The sequence below is a fragment of the Bactrocera neohumeralis genome, chromosome 2 (assembly GCF_024586455.1).
Source record: "Bactrocera neohumeralis isolate Rockhampton chromosome 2, APGP_CSIRO_Bneo_wtdbg2-racon-allhic-juicebox.fasta_v2, whole genome shotgun sequence".
Classification (NCBI taxonomy): domain Eukaryota; kingdom Metazoa; phylum Arthropoda; class Insecta; order Diptera; family Tephritidae; genus Bactrocera; species Bactrocera neohumeralis.
In genome coordinates, this window is record NC_065919.1 from 1,279,935 (window position 1) to 1,297,943 (window position 18,009).

At 36.4% G+C, this 18,009-nt stretch overlaps 1 protein-coding gene across 1 annotated transcript in view; it reads right to left on the bottom strand.

Moving 5' to 3' along the window:
• LOC126758723 (furin-like protease 1) overlaps positions 1-18,009 on the bottom strand; it is a 267,237-nt gene that overhangs the window by 129,192 nt on the left and 120,036 nt on the right. The window contains exon 2 of the mRNA XM_050473088.1: positions 3,126-3,328. The gene's annotated coding sequence lies outside the window, so the exon portion shown is untranslated. The remainder of the gene's footprint in view (positions 1-3,125; positions 3,329-18,009) is intronic.

Sequence of the window (18,009 nt, forward strand, 5' to 3'; positions counted from 1 at the left end):
GTCATTAGACGAGCAAATTGTAAGGAAAGCACATAAAAACACAAACAAATAGAAAATTATGTCTGTGCACACATTCCCCCCCCCACACACACACACCCACACACAAACATTTCCATCAACAAGTATGGCAACGCTGGTAACTAAGCCAATTTAGAGCGACGCTGGCCGAAGAGGCTTGAAAAGAGGACAGCGTTGCTAACGAAATGAAAATGAAAACGCGGCGCTGCGCCGCACCAACGCCAACTGCCATTGCTGCCAACAACTCTCTAATTTAATGGAAACTTATGACATGCTCATTAGGCCTTCGCGCAATTTGGGAAATTACAAAATACCCGTAAAAGCGACAGCTGTCAATGGGCGAGTGTAAAACTACTCTGAGATCATTTCCTCGTGGCGGTTTGAAAAGACGTCGGGCATTTCCACCAATCTCCTGCTGTTGGAATGAAAGCAAGTAAAAACCGAACATGCCGCTCTTTGTTCTTTATGAAACAAGGCAATGCAGAGGATGAAACATGGAATTTGAATCAAGAAAGTGGCAGAAATAAACATTGTGCAAAGAAAGTAATTAAGTGATGAGAAGTGGAGTTGCAGGGCAGCCAAATGAACATAACTGCACCTACAAGTAAAGTGATAGCCGTCAAAGAACAAAGTGCGACTCTAATGAAAGTGCGCACCAGCAAAAGCAGCGGAGAAGCTCTAGAAAGAAAAGGCGGTGAAGAATCGCAACCCGCCACCAACAAGCAGACAAGTACATAAGTAAGTAATTGAGGAAAAGTTGAAGAAAAGACACAAATAGGCATAAAAGTACCAATGATTATAATGACGGCATATTTTCTATGGAGCCGAACATCAACCATGGTTAACAAAAGCCCCGGAAAGAAAGTTGATGAACCTCTGTGTGTAGCACATGTGAACTTATATGTATACGTGTGTGTGTATGGCTATGCCTTACATTCCTTGAAAATAGGCGCATACTTTTGAGGTTATTTTATTAATTCAAAAACAGTCTTACAGTCTGAATAAGCAATTTGTAAAGTGTATTACTATAGTGTACTGATTCTATTAAACCCCATGCGCCAAAGTACAGCACAGGACTTAGTTTGCATTTTTTGACGGGAGAGTTGGTTACTTTAATTTTTTACAAATATTTTGAGGCTAGGTGAAAAACGAATTACTAAAAAAGCTGTAGATTTATTAATTATCTACTACTTCGCATATAGGACTCACATTTTATATCCAGAAATCGGGAAAACCCGTTTTTAACTCTTAAATATTGAACCTGCCCTTGCTCTTCCCGACTTCAGATACCCCATAAATTATTTTTATTTTCATTTCTGTTCTTTTATCTTTCTTTTTCAAGGATTTTTTACACTTTTTACCATTTCCAACGGCTTTTGTTCTAGCTTATGAAAGGAAATATATTTCCCAATATCTACTACTTATAATATTAATTTCATCTTTCAATATGATTTTAATATTAATAATGTTTGAACACCCATTTTAAGGGGTTAGGTCAGAATTTTCAAAAAATTAATTTTTTTTTGAATTTTCGTTAAGTGTAATATTCTCTGAAAATTTCACGTTGATTCGATAATTAGTTTTTGAGTTATTCGACAAATAACAAAGAGAGCTCGGGCACTTCAAAGCGCTAGTGTGAAACTTTAAACCCGTTTTACTCAAAACTGTGTTTTTTGAACTGGTGACAACTGTAACTCGAAAACCGCTCAGTAGATTTTAATGAAATTAATACAGTTTTTAGAATACATAATAAACTCCGGCCTGATCGAAGAATTTTTTTCTTTTCAAAAATTTCGATTTTTTAAGACGAATTAACTGTCGATTTTTTCCCAAAAATTTAGACAAAAAATACTGAAAATTCTACTTTTTTCGTGCCTCTGACTACCCCTAACCCCTTAATGCGTTAGACAACGATTATAATATTTAAAACTTATTAAAAACTCTGTAGTTGAGCTAACTAAACTTTCTTAAGGTAACATAAATTTGTGAAAACCTTGCTACATAGTTTTCAACTTTTATTGTCTAACGCATACAATCGAAAGTTTTGAGCTGCATTGCCAACAAATTCATTAAGCTGTGTTCATAACCTTAAACTCCATGCAGTCATCACTGACATTGCACATAATAATCCAGGTAGCCAAACACATTTCGACAAACTAGCGCTACCAACAACACTACCTAAAACACTCGATACTTATGCACCAGCACTTACTTGCAACTTCATTTAGCGATTGTGGCGTGCAAAATAATGCACAAATGAGTGAGAATACATAATGCAGAGGTTAATCTTGTTGGCAACATGCAACCAATTTGTGAGCCAAACCCGGAAGGTAAGAGTAAAAATTACAAACAGAAAACGAACTTTACTTGCAAAATACAAGTTAAATCTCCAAGCACAGCGCCTTACCCCGCCCCAACTAACCTGACAGCCACAAATTGGCGTGAAAGGTAGGATTTTCCGGAGCGCTTAATGCGGAGGAGAAAAAATAAAAAAAAAAATTCGACAATGCAGTCGGATTTTGGTGTTTTCACCCTTATATTTTGTTGTTGTTATTATAAAATTGCGAAAAAGATTTGCTTTGTTGCAAGTTTGTATGCCAGCTATTAAAGGCAATTCGTAAGGCGCACAAAGAGTGGAGCAGTCGAGAAGAATGGAGAAAGGCACTTAAAGCGCAGCCATTTGCCTTGGCTTTTAACCTGTTTGCCCTTACAGCACACATACAAAGGCGCCTGTGTGTGCGTATACAAGTATATGCATGTTCTTGTTTATTGTTGGGCGGGCGTATGCCCTCCACCGGATTTACCTCACTCTTCCGTTAAACCAGGTTGTACTTATGTAAATTCTTCTAGAGGCGCAGCTCCGCCCTGACAACTCCCCAAGTGCATATTTTCTATTTTCTCCTACATCTGCTCACCTTTGAGCAGGCGAACGAGTTTAGTTGCGCAGGAAAAGAAGTTCTAAAGGAATGTTTTACCGGGGAACAAGTGCGTCAACACATTACTTCCAACTTGGTAGCATGCGCCCGCTAGCTTTGTGCCTTCGTACGGGGGCGTTCGCTTTGTATTCAATATGTTTACTCTAAAAGCTCGCTTTATGCGTTCCTCACCTTTGTTATTGCTGTCGCTGCTATTCTTTCATGGGTTGGGTGCGTTCTTCGTCTATTTCGATATTTGTTTGCTCCTCCGTTCCATGTCCAGGTGTGCGCCAGCTGCTTTCTGAGAGACTAAAGCTATGCGAGGTTACGACTTTCGCAATTTGTTTCGTTGGAAGCGCTTTTGTTGTTGTTGATTTGTCTTTGTTCAAATGGATCTGCGAAAAAGACAAAGCAAATGGATGTTAAAATTCTGTACAAACTGATGCAGAACCAAATGTGTTGGGAACAAGCGAAATATTAAATTTCAGTACTAGGATACGGGAGTAGACATTCTTAGAAATAATAAAAGGTTTCCATTAACATATCAAAGTGCGGAGCATAAATACCAAATATTCTAAGCTCAAAGTTGGCAGAACGTAAAACACGTCTACTACCTTATTGCACTCTTGCAACATGTAGCTACAGAGTATTATAGTGTTGTTCACCTAATAGTTGTATGAATCATCTAAAACTAAGCGAGAGTGATATAGGTTTATATACATATATGTTATATAAATGATCACGATGACGATAGGAGTTGAAATTCGAGTGACGGTCTGTCTGCCCGTCCGTCCGTCCTAACTATGGGAAAACTTTTTTGTAAAAGTAGGCGTGGCCTCGCCCTCCAACAAGTTTAATGTACATATCTTCTGAACCACTAAAGCTACAACAACCAAATTTGCTGAATGTAAATCTTATAAGAACTTCTACCGATACCTAATTAATATAACGGTATAAAACTTTGCACTTGTGCCACCTTTTGACCAAAAATTGCTGAAATTCGAGTATTTAGACTCCGGTAACTATGTATAATTGACTTTTGATCGAAAAGGTCGGTCAATGTGTGATATATGTAACTGAAACTAAGGGATAATCCTTCTCTTATAATGGTATGTCTGTATGTCAAAAATGGATTGAACAGGACCAATACTTCCCTTAGCTCCCATATACCCAATATAAAAATTTTCGAACTTCCGGGTGACTTTGTACAGTAAATTATACGAGTATATCGGCCAATATGTAAGTTGTCGAAATGAAAATAAGAGAGCATGTTTTATTCATAACGGGGTATTTTTGTGCCTAAAATAGATAAATTTGAGCGAAAACTTATAGTGGAATTCTGTAAGTAGTCTCTAGTCACTATTTGAGACATTTTGAGGTAAAGTCTCAATTTGTGACTAGTTACTATTCACTAAACAGTCTCTAGCGTTAGTCTCAAAATATTGAATCAAATTTGAAACCTGATAGTTAGCAGGTCACAAAACTAAAAAGAACTCTCGTTTGCCATTTTGAATATGTGACCTGGTCTACGAAAAGGGAGCTAACGTGCGAAAACTATCACATCACGTGAAAAAGCATCTCATCTTCCATCCGAATCAACTAAAAAGTGAAAATTGATTTTTTGACACCTAAGCCCCCTTCCCCTTTCCATAGACCAGGTCACATATATTGAATAAAGAACATCATAGAAATTAATCGATATTCGTTTTTTTATATTTCGTAAGCAACTCAAACACGAAGAGATTAAAAATAAATCAATTTTACATAAATTTCGTAAATATTATGGAACAAAGTCAACATATATTTTTATTTTTATTGGTATTTATGTTTTTTGACTTTGTTATAGAAAGTGTAATATTTGTTATCGCCATATTTATTTTCATTCAAGTGTAAAAACATCTCTGAATAATGAAATGTAATAGATTTTGTGACCGTCACTTACAGAATAGCAAAATTGTCTTAAGTCACAAAAATTGTCTCTAACTTAAAATCTCAAATTTAGAGACTTGTGACTGTATCACAGTACAGAATCGCACGGTTAGCATAGCCCCTATATAACTAATATCAGGATTTTCGAACATCCGGCTGTCTTTACTCTATACAAGTATGACTGGTTTTACACCTTAAATTTCAGATCGATATCGCGAGAACTGAAGGACCAGAGTTCTTGCGATATGGATCTGAAATTTCCTTTCGAAGAAGCTGCTCATTTTTGTAACCTATAGTAATCAATTTTTAGCTTAATTCTGATATATTTTTCTTTTGAAATCAATTTACACTTGTTTACTCGCAAACGTGGCCAAGCAAAGTTGTACCAGCGTGCAACAATAACAGTGTTGACCCAATGCATTTACACAATTTACATATTTTTTTATTTAAACTTTTATTTAAATTACTTGCTTTTCACAAGAATTTTTCCACGTGTGTGGCATGCGATGCAGGAAAAAATAGCTCACAAGCTTTAACTTCATTAATGTGCATTTTTACACTTGATTGCATTTATGTTGCACAAGTGCAAAAGTATTTCCTGTGTTCAACTTTGAAATATAACTTTAATTTATTATACTCAATATACCATACATACATATAATATTCCAACAAGCTTGTATATGCGTGTATTCCTGTGGCTGTGGTCGCTTTTGAACCTGCAATCGACTGCCTTGCTGCAGAAAAAGTTATTAATTTGCATTCGTATTTGTTGCAAGCGTGCACTCACACTGCCATGTTTTTATTATTTACAGTTATTGGTGTGCAACGCTTAGGTACATGCATATGCATGGCTTCGATAGCATAACTTTGGCAATTAACAAGTGTATGCAATTTTTCAGAGTTATTTTGCTTGCATGCTATAATTTTGGTATAGTTTAATTTTTGCAATTCAATTTGACGCTCAAAGGATATCGCTTCGCACTAATTATTAAGTCAATTGAGAAACAATTGTGATCGACAAATTCAGCGAGCAATTTTTTTGAAGTAAATATCGGAGGTGGTACGCTCATTAGGGTGGTACATGTATACAGCATGAGATATTTTAGCCAAGCAATGCGGAACTCAGACTGGAAACAAACCAAAAGGACCGCACTCGAAGAGCTGAGTTGAGGAGAGAGCGAAAGTTACGCCTGCGGATATACTGCAAAAAGTGTACAAAAGTTGCATTTTCGTTTAACTTTATTTTCCTTTTCCTTGTTGGTATTCGCTTTCGTTTTCGTTTTCGCTTTTGGTTTTACTTTTACCTTTGGCTTTGACATCACTTAACGGTTGGTTGGTTGGTTGCACACACACACTTGCTCCGGTAATATGCATATGAATGCAAACGGGAAAAGTGTCAGCAGCTACAACAACAAAAAAGGTGCCAAGGTAAAAGCAAACGTGCGAAAATTAAAAGACTCAGAACATGACCAGCACACTGCACGCCAAGGCGATAGGGAAACATATCAAATGAAGGTAACGGAAATGCCACATTGTGACTTGCAGTCGTTAACGCACATACAAATTGCTCACGAAATTTTATTATTTTTTATTGCAGTGAGGCATACGTATTACAAACGCGAATACAGTAGCGTGTAACAGAATTTTTAAATTTGAAACTAAACGTCCTAAACGTGCTGTCAAATAATCCATTGCGTGAACAGAGAGAGAGAAAGAGAGAGATAAAATGTTAAAAAAATTATTCAGCTTTGTATTTGTACTACGTATATGCACTGGTGCCACACAGCTATGGTAAGATGGTAAGACCAATTCTGCTCTACGGTGCAGTAGTATGGTGGACATTCGCACGTAAATCCACCTACCGGATGCCAATGGAAATGTTTCAGAGGCTCACTGCGCTGTGCATAACGGAAGCTTTAAGAACAACTCGAACGGCGGCTCTTGAACTAGTGCTAACCTGCCACCTATCGACATCTTCGCTGAAAACTGCGCAGCAAAATCGACGGAAAACCGCGTCCTCGTAACTGAACTCTATTTAGCTTCGCAAAGAATGAAAACTGGCCTATGCGTGGCAAATTGATCTACCAGACTAACCTAACATATGTATTTGTATTATAAATAATAAAATTATGAAGCAAAGTAACTGAATGCAAATGTGTATGTGTATGAGTACTGCGAGCAAAACTTATTTCATTTGGTTATATTAAAATTCAATGACCTTTAATTTTATTTGCGGCGTTTTTACGCGTTTGAGAATTTCTCTGCATTCGCTGAATGTCACTGTTAATCGCTTGGCGCAATCATTTATGAAGTCAAAAGAGGGTCAGTTAAATTAAGGCAAAATATAACTCATTTTAAGCAGAAACTAACATTGCGCATGCGCATCACTAAACTCAAGCCGTATGTGATCGCTGGTGCTGCATGCCTGTGGAACATTAATTAAAAACTACCCCACAACGATTGACCGTAGCGTTGTAGTGTGTTGCATGCAGCCGGCGCGCTGTAGCGTGCGCTTAGTTCTCTCAATATACAAATATACTACAAACACACACACACAAATGAATGGTATACTGTACGTGCAACACGCAACAATGCTGGCGATCTTTGTGTGCATCATGTTTGCAGCGGGACGTTGACTCGAGGGTGATGCCAGCCGTCAGTTGATGAAGAAATTAATAGATGTACGCGATGCTACGACATGTAGCGACGAAAACACAGTTCAATTATCATCACTTAGGGCAGTGCAACAACGCTTTAAAGCCCCGGTTGAAATTTCATTTCAATTTAATTCATTTTATGACAACGCGAAAATTAATTTCCTCAAGCAAAACAAAAAAAACAGGAGAAATTAAAGAGAAGGCCATAAAAATGTCACCGGCGCATGTGTTTATCATTGGACTTCTGGCTTTGAAGAATTCTCTGTCATTAAGTTTGTCAGCTTTTCATGTGCTTCGCTACTTTTCTCATTTGCTTGCAACAAATTTTATGTGCGCTTGGCGGCTGTCTTTTGTGGCAATTGGTGACTGAGATAAGTGACACGACAATATTATTTCGTTCGTGCGGTAGGCAAATGAATTTATTATGGCAACGTTAAAATGTCAATGCTGTAGTTGTTGTTGCTACTATCGCCGGCAGCGTGGTATTTCACGCGATTGTCATTCAAACTTTTTTGCAGCTGTCAGCGCAGCGGTTATTGCCTTTTCATGCTCACAATTACCGCAGTCATATTGCAGTTATTTCATTGTTGTTGTGCTCTCCACTATTTATGTTTTTGTTGTTTGATTACTTTCATCGTTTTGCATTTCTAATTACTTTCACTGTTTTGCATTCGCTAAATGCCGTTACATTACTTCCGAGCGATACCCTTCACGCAGCTCAAAATAAATGCTACTACGAAGTCAACCCCGCAATTTAAAACAGTTTTAGCTTTTTCCAAAACCTGTTCAAAATGATTACTAATGGTCATACCCCACAAGACAACCTCCTGTTGTAAGAGAAGAACAACAACTCGGATATTTCGATCGGATCAGCAGTAAATTATATTACAAGCGGTTTGAATGTGCGTAACTTTCTTGATAGGCGTCCACAAAGGTGATACGTTGCAGTCAAAATTAAATGCTTAATTAGGATATCATCAACCCAAGCAGGAGTAATGATATATTGCAAATATGCTAGCTCTGCAACTGACACTGAGTATATGCAAACTGCATATTTCTCCAGCCACCTTGACGTCACACGTCAAGCGAATGCATACAGCTATTTACATATGTACAGTATAGGTCATGGACAGTTAACTACAACAGTTCTCTGCGATGTCGTTGGTGTTCCCAGATGACACCTTTTGAATCAAAAATGGAGTATTTTAAGATTGGCAAACTTTTTACAAAATTAGTTGGTTAGTCGACGTGCTGCTTTTATTTATTTATTTTCTTTATTATCTATTATTTTTGGAATATGAAATTTCGGGTAATATTTTTATAAAATATCCCTGAATATATCGATATACATAAAAGTAAAATCACCTAGAAATTAAGCATTATTTATTCATACTTGGACTTACAATGAATTTAAGGTAATGTGGCAACTCTGGTCGAAAACGTTAGGTGCTCTTTAATTAATTTGCTCTGCGTGCACGTGTTGTTGCTAAGCAGTTAACCTAAATGATTACCTTTGAATTTTCGTTATTCATTATGATATATGAACACGTTCCCCAAAGTTGCGGGGTGAGGGAACTTAGAAGATAGGATAGTATTCCCACGACAGCCGGTTCTTCGCACCGGAATTGACTCGGATTTCATCCGACCAAAGGCTGTTTTTTCGGCGATCTAACCCCGTTTGGATCGGTAAGTGATAGGATAGTAAAAACAATTCATAAATAAAAAATACAGTGAAAGCTCTATTAAATGGATGCTCTACTAAGTGATCATCTCCATTAACCATGCATACTGTTAATGTTTATTAAGTACAATCTATTAAGCGGACAATTCTATTAACTGGACAGAAAGGCTGGTAACCAGACCAGATGTCGGTTCAGTCGTATATCTCCAGTGCTACCAATTGTGTCATTTTAAGCTTCATTTAACCAAAAAACAAAATTAAATTTGAGGAAGTTGAAAAAAAGTTACGAAAATTAGTGAAAATAATGAAGAAATTCGCTATTTTTTTTAATTTTTGTTTTACATTGATGGAATAATGTCTCTAGCAGAAAAATGGCAAAAAGTGGTCGACCAAAATGTTACTCTTTTTGTTCTTCATTGTTCATTATAAATATAGAAAAATAAGTATAAGTTTAATTAGAAGTACGAAAACCCAATATGCAAAGAAACTGCTTTCTGCATTCTAATACACAGTTTTGGGTCTTTCACTCTTACTAAATTGAATATTTTTTCCACACTTTTAAGTCTTAAAAAAAAACGAATTCCTTAAAGTGTTAAATAAACATATTCGAGCTTAATGGCCGAGCATAATTTAACACCTCCAAAATTATGGCAATTTCACGCAGCACTTAACGGTACTTAATAAATATGTCGTTGGAACAAGTGGTTATGCCAAGGAAACTAAACCTTTATATGGAAATTCACCTGAATTCTAATAACAGACATAAATAAAAAGTTACGCCACATCGACACACACACATATGCATGTATTTTGCCATTCACCTAATTGTATGCACAATTGAGGCAAGCCTGCAAGGGAAACACTTAATAAATATGCTAAAAGCCCAGTTTTGGCGAAGTTCACACCGACGGACACGCCCCACCACTCAAGAATGTGAATATAGAGAACACGAACACGTAGGCATTAACACGCAAAGCAAACACGGCACACACACGAAGGAAGGAGGTGGGAAATCGCAGACGTAACTAATAAACAAGCAAATAAATTCTCATAAGTGTTGGGTAATAGTCTGGCAGCACCACTTACCAAGGACATGCACACAAGTCAGCATGAAATCCAGAAGGCCGAGAAATGGCGACGTCTAATGATGTGAAAACCAGCGAGTGAAGTGAACGAAATTGTAGTCAGCCAACTTATGAAGGGGCAAGTGTGTGTATGTGTGCGTGGCAGTGAGGCCACTGTGGATACTCGTGATAAAGTCAAAGCGAAAAACGCCCCAGTTGTAAAGGAATCAGCGCGAATAAGCAAGTCGACGCATGAACGAGTGGAATGACAAATATCTTGCTGACAGAACTAATCAAAATGGCTGCTACAGACAGTCAAGCATAATGGCGGGGGTCCGACTCGAAAGTGGTGCAAAACATTAGAAGAATGTACGAACGGCGCGCGTAAGTATCAGTGCACTTTCGGTAATTGAAAGAACAAAAACAACAAATACGTAAGAAAAGTGGGCGACAGATGAGCGACAAAGAGCATATAAAAGTAAAAGTGTTTCAATGATATGCGGGCAGGAAGAGTTGAAAGCAAACAAATGGACAATAGTGCGCTCAAGGAGCCAGAAGGGACTGCGCCAACAACAATAAAATATATATGGGCGTACAAGAGCAACATGTGAGGATGCCCAACTTTTCAACTTGTTTACCCAAGCGCTAGATCGCAACAGACAAGACACTTATAAGTAGCGGAGATGCTGCAATGCAATGAGTTGTGGAAGTGCAAGTGGTGTGCTGATTATGGGGGTGTGGCGTTCCGCAGGAAATATGCTACGTTGAAGTTAGTGCACAAGGACTTTCAAGGCTAAAGATACGAAAAATATCATAAAAGTAAACAATAGAAAATAATATTGAAACGAAACACACAAAATTGAACTATAAAAAGGTAAATTTAAGAGTGTAAAAAAGGAAATCGTAATAAAAGAAGGCGAATTGAAGCGCAATGTGAAAAACCCGCCAAAATTAAACATTAGCAGATCAAAGATGAAAAGATGTCGGAGATGTGCATGAGAAAAATTGGAAAAAATCGAGTGCTTGCATAAACACGGAAAGGGCGGGCAAGTGTTGCAGTTTGCGTAGAGAAAACGCAGACTTCTTTACACTTTGTCAATGAATTTTTGTACTTACACACATATAAGCTCATTGAACGAGAAAGTAAATAAGCCAAAAGCGTGAAAATAAAATATTTGCAGTGAAAAAAGTAGGAACAGGGAAATAAGGAAAACGAACAAGTAAAAATAGCGGTGAAAATGCTTTTGAAGAAACAAGAAATTATACCGTTTGAGCTTAAATTGGTGGACAAAACATACAAGTCATATCAAGCAATAAAATTACATTCTCTCGGATTCAATACGGTAGGTATGCAAAAACTAGTGCGATTCAGTCCCATACTAACATGTTTTATATGCAAGTATTTCTAATGCGACACCCCAATATGCAAATATGTATTTTACTTAAAGTAAAAGCTCTAATTGAAGGGAACGAATTATTTTTAATAAAGTAACAAAGATAGTATGATGATTCCTAAAATTCAGTGAAATCACGCACCTCTTTATTCGTATTAATTCATGTGGAAAGTTTACAGCGAAAGACTTCGAAATAATATTAAAAAAAAAAACATTATAATAACGGTTAATATATTTAATATGTTCAGAAATCATATACCTTTATCAATGTCATGTTTCCAAATAAACTTTAGAAAAGGTCCAACGTCCAACGAGACCTTATAAATATATATTTTGCAAAACGAGGAGAAACTTTTCTGGTACTTAGCAGCTGGGATAAACAAAATGTCAAATAGAACTTATATTGATGATTTTCATCAGCATTCCTATAATTGAACAAACATAATGCTGAAAAATCGGCAACGAAATACAACACTGACATCGCACTTAAGTCGTTGACTTACATTAGAGAACCAAGAGCCATAAAATCCTGCGAATAGGAGCGTAGAATAAATGAGAGAAATATTATTTACACATTTTAGTACATAAATATGTTATGAGAGTCTTAAGTTGCTGGGTTCACCATTTAAAATAGGTGGATCTATTGATATTTGAAAGCAAATCAAAGGATTCCAGACAGTAATTTGTTCATTTGTGTTAGTGTGAGTATATGCGACTGGAGTTGTTGTTAAATAACAAGATTAGCATTACAAGTGTGGAAACATGTTGCTACAGAAATGGAAATAAATAACTGTATATTTGCGTATTAGCAATAGCAATAAGAAATATAGTAGAAATACACCAATTGGAAAGACAGGGCGTATGAGTAACGCCGGGCGATGGCAGCACATTTTTATACACTGACATTTGTATCAAGGGGCTATTCTACTCTGGAATTTGAAAAATTTGATTTTTTTCATATATTTAAAGTTTAGACCCTTAAGAAAATATCCTAAAAAGGATTTTTAAAAATTAAAATTATTTTAAGAGCTACAGTTACTTTAGTGACGCAGTACGCAGCCCGGTTCGGCCGCATCGAATTTTTTAAACGCGTTTTTCTCGAAACTACGGTACCGGCATTATCTCAAGTTCTATACAACCGATTTACTTGAAATTTTGTGTGAACCTTCTTTATATAATCCTTTCAGGAATTTCAAAAAAAGCGTAAAAAATGATTTCATTTTCAAGCAGTCGCCATTTTTCAAAAAAAAATTTTTTCGTGTTCCCTGAGGTAGGGACTATAACAGCATCCTTACTGATTAAGAATTTCTTTTGATTTTTTTTTCAGACCACCAGGAGAGTTTACACCTGTCTCTCCCCTCTCTAATTATTTTAATTTTTAATGTTTTTTTGTAAAATTTTTTTTCTGTATTCTTAAGATATCAATAAAATCACCATAAAAAAATGGATAGTAAAAATATTAATTGCCTTTTTTTACGACACTTTAAAAATTACCTGATATGCATGCTTCTCAAAGCATCTAAAAACTTGTGACTTTGTGTTGAATAAGCACAATTTCCTGAAGTAGTTCTGCGTTCAGTGACTGAGGTCACGGGATTCAGGGATATACAAACTCACAAAGTGGCATCTTGAAGAAAGTCCTTTAAATAAATACTTTCTAACACCAAATTCCAATATTTCCTTCGAGTACCGAAATATAACAACGACTACAAGTACCTTCAAAATCTGAAATAGCGAGGGTGGGCATGTAATCCTGCGTTAAATATTCCCTTATAAGCATGTACAATTGGCTGCGCGCTTGCCAATGATGGCAACAGTAAAGCAAAAATCGCGGCAACAATTCATGGCTGAGCGACTGTCTGGCGCATTGTGCTCATCTGCTTCTACATATACTTGTACATAATACCAAGCCCCAAAGTGATTCGCCCTATGCCTGGCGAGTGTTTAGCGGTTGTATTGGTTCCTCTTTTCATCCTTATCGCCTCCGTTTTAGTTGTCGGAGCCGATGCTGTTGGCTATCCTGTCATCGTTGGCATTATTCAAATTTTATTTGCGTTCATCAGCAGCTTATTGAATTGTATACGTAAGCGGAATATAACAGTAACATCATAAGTGTGTATGGCAATGTGCGATTGAATGACTGCGACCATATCCGATTTGCTTATATAATAAGCTTTAGAAACATTTTACTGCCTGAAGGCGAGACGACTGTTGGACCAAGCGCTGCAGATTTATCGTTGTTTTTTGTTTATGCAAACAAATTATATTTGATTTTACAATGTGGCGCACATTCACTGATTTTAAAAATATTGTAAAAGTATATCAACCTAATATCCTGAGCTAAATTTATATATTTTAATTATACAATATATTTTGCTTTATTTATGTATACACGGTTATGTATGCCAGACTCTTGAGCATTACCATGTTTTAGCAAATACAGAATTCTCCACGGCAGAAAAAAATCAAATTCAAAGTTTCTAGAAAGCAACTTAAATTGTCTACAGCTTTCATTGCTTATTTTGCGGTTATTATGGCTGCCATGCATGTGAAGCATGGAGATGCTGGGAGCACAAATGGAAGCTGGCAGGAATAAATCTCCCTTTTGCCAAAAACTGCGCAGACAGTTGAAGACATTCCGAAAACAAGAAACAATATAAATTGAAAGGCAGAAAGAAGCCATAAAATAAAAGTAGATTTTAAGTTAAAAGCAAATGCGTAGACAACTGCATACACACATACATGTGAATATAAGGACTCTTGTGATAGGCGTGTAATTTATGCGAATATAAATTGTACGATGTGCTAGAAAATAATATTTATGATTTAAATGAATATTGCTTTTTATATTTCTTTAATTAGAAGCGATTCAAGTACAGTATTTAAAGAACTTAACTTAAGGAAATTTGTAAAAAATTATGTGGCACGAGTACTGTAAGACAAATAAAGCGCCTGAAAGCTATATTCAAAGGGTGTCATAAAGCGATTTGGGTGACAAATATGAGAGGGTGGACAACTTAAAGGTATTGGCTCTCTTAAATAACAGTATCTATCTATATATATAAAATATACCTACGTATTTGCCTAAATACGTATATATATATATGTATATATAGGCAGATGATGAACTTAATTTCCGATTTGGACAGAGTTTATTTTAACGAAAATTTTACTTTTTTCTTCACGGAAAATTCTCAAAAACTTTCACTACACAATCTTTCTGTATTTACCTAATAAAAGTAATAAAAAATAAGAAGCTTAACAGCAGAAGCGTACAAAACTGAAAAGTATAAATCTAACAAAAGCATTGCGATGAAACAAAGCTATACTTTTAAGAATTTAGAGCGCTTTTTGTGCACATATTCCCTCCAAAGTAATGCTTTGTGGCCACTCGACCGCAATTGGCAATTGGCAGACCGAAAGCAAGGATAAATATTTTTCTAACCATGCTTGCCATCAGTATCTGCCTGACTGACAACCAATCCGACGGTTCTTTCAGAAAAAATGAATTTTACATTTGCATATTCTTATCTCAGCATACGCTGCATACTTTGTACACCCATATACCATACATATGTGGGTGTCGGGCTTTTAGCATTTAGTTAACTCAGTGCGGGCGCGTCGAAGCATTCAGGCATTTGCGTAAGCATACAAAGCCAAAAAGGCCACAAAACAGCTGCCACACGCTCACATATACACACACACACACCAAAACGTAAACGTTTGCATATATTTGTCGGTATGCAGTTATGTCGGAATGTGTGTGTGTGTAATAGAACCCCGACAAGCAGCTATCATTCCGACACATCAATCGCTCAATCCATCACTGTTGCGAGGGGATTGTTGGGCAGCTACCGTGCTGTGACGTGAACGACAGACGATAGCAAACAACGGCGCACACACAAACACACACTCTTACAAAAAGTGAAGCTCACTCACATTCTAACAGTGTCTGCCAAACGCACCCACACGCCCCCACACACTCATAGGCAGCCATATTCATTTCCGCCCAATCTCGCCTTACACCGCCTGCACTCAATCGCTTATCTCTGTGGCAACATTCATATTCAGCGTTACACCTCCAATCCCACTGCCGGCCGCTTTCTACATCATGTAATTGACGAGAATTTGTTGCTGTTTTTTATTGTAAATATTTAAATACTTTTAAAGTTTGGCAGTCTGTTTGGACGTTACATAACACACACTTACCTCTGACATAATATTTAATTTTTTATCGGCTCAGCTTTGGTTTTCGTGAGCATTGCCTACAACAACACCTCGCATGTGTAAGTAATATCTACAGTTCATACTGTTCTTGTTCATTCTGTCAATCAAAAAACTGTGATGGGAAGCCTTATTGTACCTTGACACTCTGCAATCAATATTCCAAATTGGTAAGGCAAACAATATTGCAATAAATAAGCAAATATTTTAACAAATAAATGCAGAAAATGTACAAGAAAGGAAATGTAAAACCATTTTAGCTCTATAATAGTGATTGCAGAAGGTTTGCTTGACTAAAGTAAGCAAGCTGCTGGCAAATAAAATTCATTAAGAGATTGTTATAATAACGCTTTTGTTCATTTTTGGTATTGTTGTTTTATGAAGCATAAAGTATTTTCTTAAAATTGTATTGTATTCCTCAACGAATTATTTTATAAAATCAATGAAGCTTTCTTTGCCATTTTGTGGAGCCAAGATATGCATATTCGCTAAGTTTTTATTAAGTTTGACAATATGCCTCATTGTAGGCAACTGTTTTATTCTCCAAATACAATTGGTTGCCTACATTCAAGGTGTATTTAAATAATTTTGATAAACCTAAGCGTCTCACCTGTTATGGGTTTCAGTAAGAATACCAGAGCCAATTATCGCTAGAAACTATGTTACCTTCGCAGTTGAAGGCATTATTACTTGGCTGAGTATTTTATTATTATACAACTGCTGGGAAATAAACGAAGGCTGCTTAAATGATGCCTCCACTTAATAATTGTTCAGCAGAATGCATTTGTCAGAGTTTATGCTTGTACTTTGGGTAGACGTCCACGCTAAAATTATAATTATTTGAACAGTCCGCCTTATTGTAGGCTTTGTGATTGTGTTTGCTTTATTAAACATTAAACTAAAATAATTGATCGATTCGAAACAGTTCAATGTACATACATAAGTATATTAAACTGTTGCGCACAGTTTGATGCACAGTTGAGTTCTGAACATTACATTCCACAAACTAAGTGTAGATTGCTAGAATAACTAACATATCGGCAATAAAATAATGTACTTGATGCCAACATATATGTCGTTTAGTGCCTAATAAAGTTACACACAACACTTGCTAATACTTCCTCTTCCTGGCATGTGTAGTCACATGTGCCATCCATCTTATCCGGCTTGTCAACCGTCATCAAAATGTCAGGTTACTTTAATCGTATTGCAAGCACATCATTCAATCAAACACTCTTGTGTTTTTATTTGAATGCAAGCAAATCAAGTTTAATTAACAACGACAGACGAACACTTTAGAGGTTGAGTGGGCAAAAGGAGATGCAAAACGTGTCGCAAACTCGATATTTGCAGAAATACTGGCCCAATGAACCGGCTTTGAGATAAATTTAGACATGAACGAAATTAAGGAAAAGTCGCGAATCCTATAGCTAATGAGAGTTTGATTAATTCGTCAAAGAAAAGTTATATTTGGACAACTCACTTCCGCAAGTTGGGAGATAGAGCGATTGCCTTTTTTGTTTGGCGCAACAAAACAATTATTTCTTAGTCCCTTTTTGTAGTTATAAAATCAGAAACTTTTTTCATTTTCATGTAAATGATTCTACGGCTTTAATCCAATCAACGCGTAGGACAAATACACTCTGACTAATGTCGTTGGTTTTAGTTGGTCGAAGATTAAAAGTAAATGAATGAGATAGGTATATTATCGAAATTTTAAAGTTAGTCAAATACTTGCATTTTAATGGCAAAAAAAGTGCTGTTAGGTAATACCAATAAATAAAAAAGAGAGTTTCAAGCACTCAACTCACAGTAATATTTTTATTTGTTAAAATACATTACCCTTGCATCAAAGTTATAATTAAGGGGTCAGTAGGGTAATCTTTTTAAATCTTTTTTTTTCTGTTCCCTTATATCCTTAGAATTAATGTAGAAACCCACTTTACCATTGGAAGGTTTCGAAAAGGCCCAAAAATTATAATACCGCTCGACGTTCGGAGCGCTCGGAGTGTACGCCTTAAACTTTAGACGCGTTTTTTTTTTTTCAAAACATACTTTTTTAAACTGGCGCACATGATTCCGGTCGAACTACCCAACCAATTTGCTTAATTTATTTTTTAAATGTTC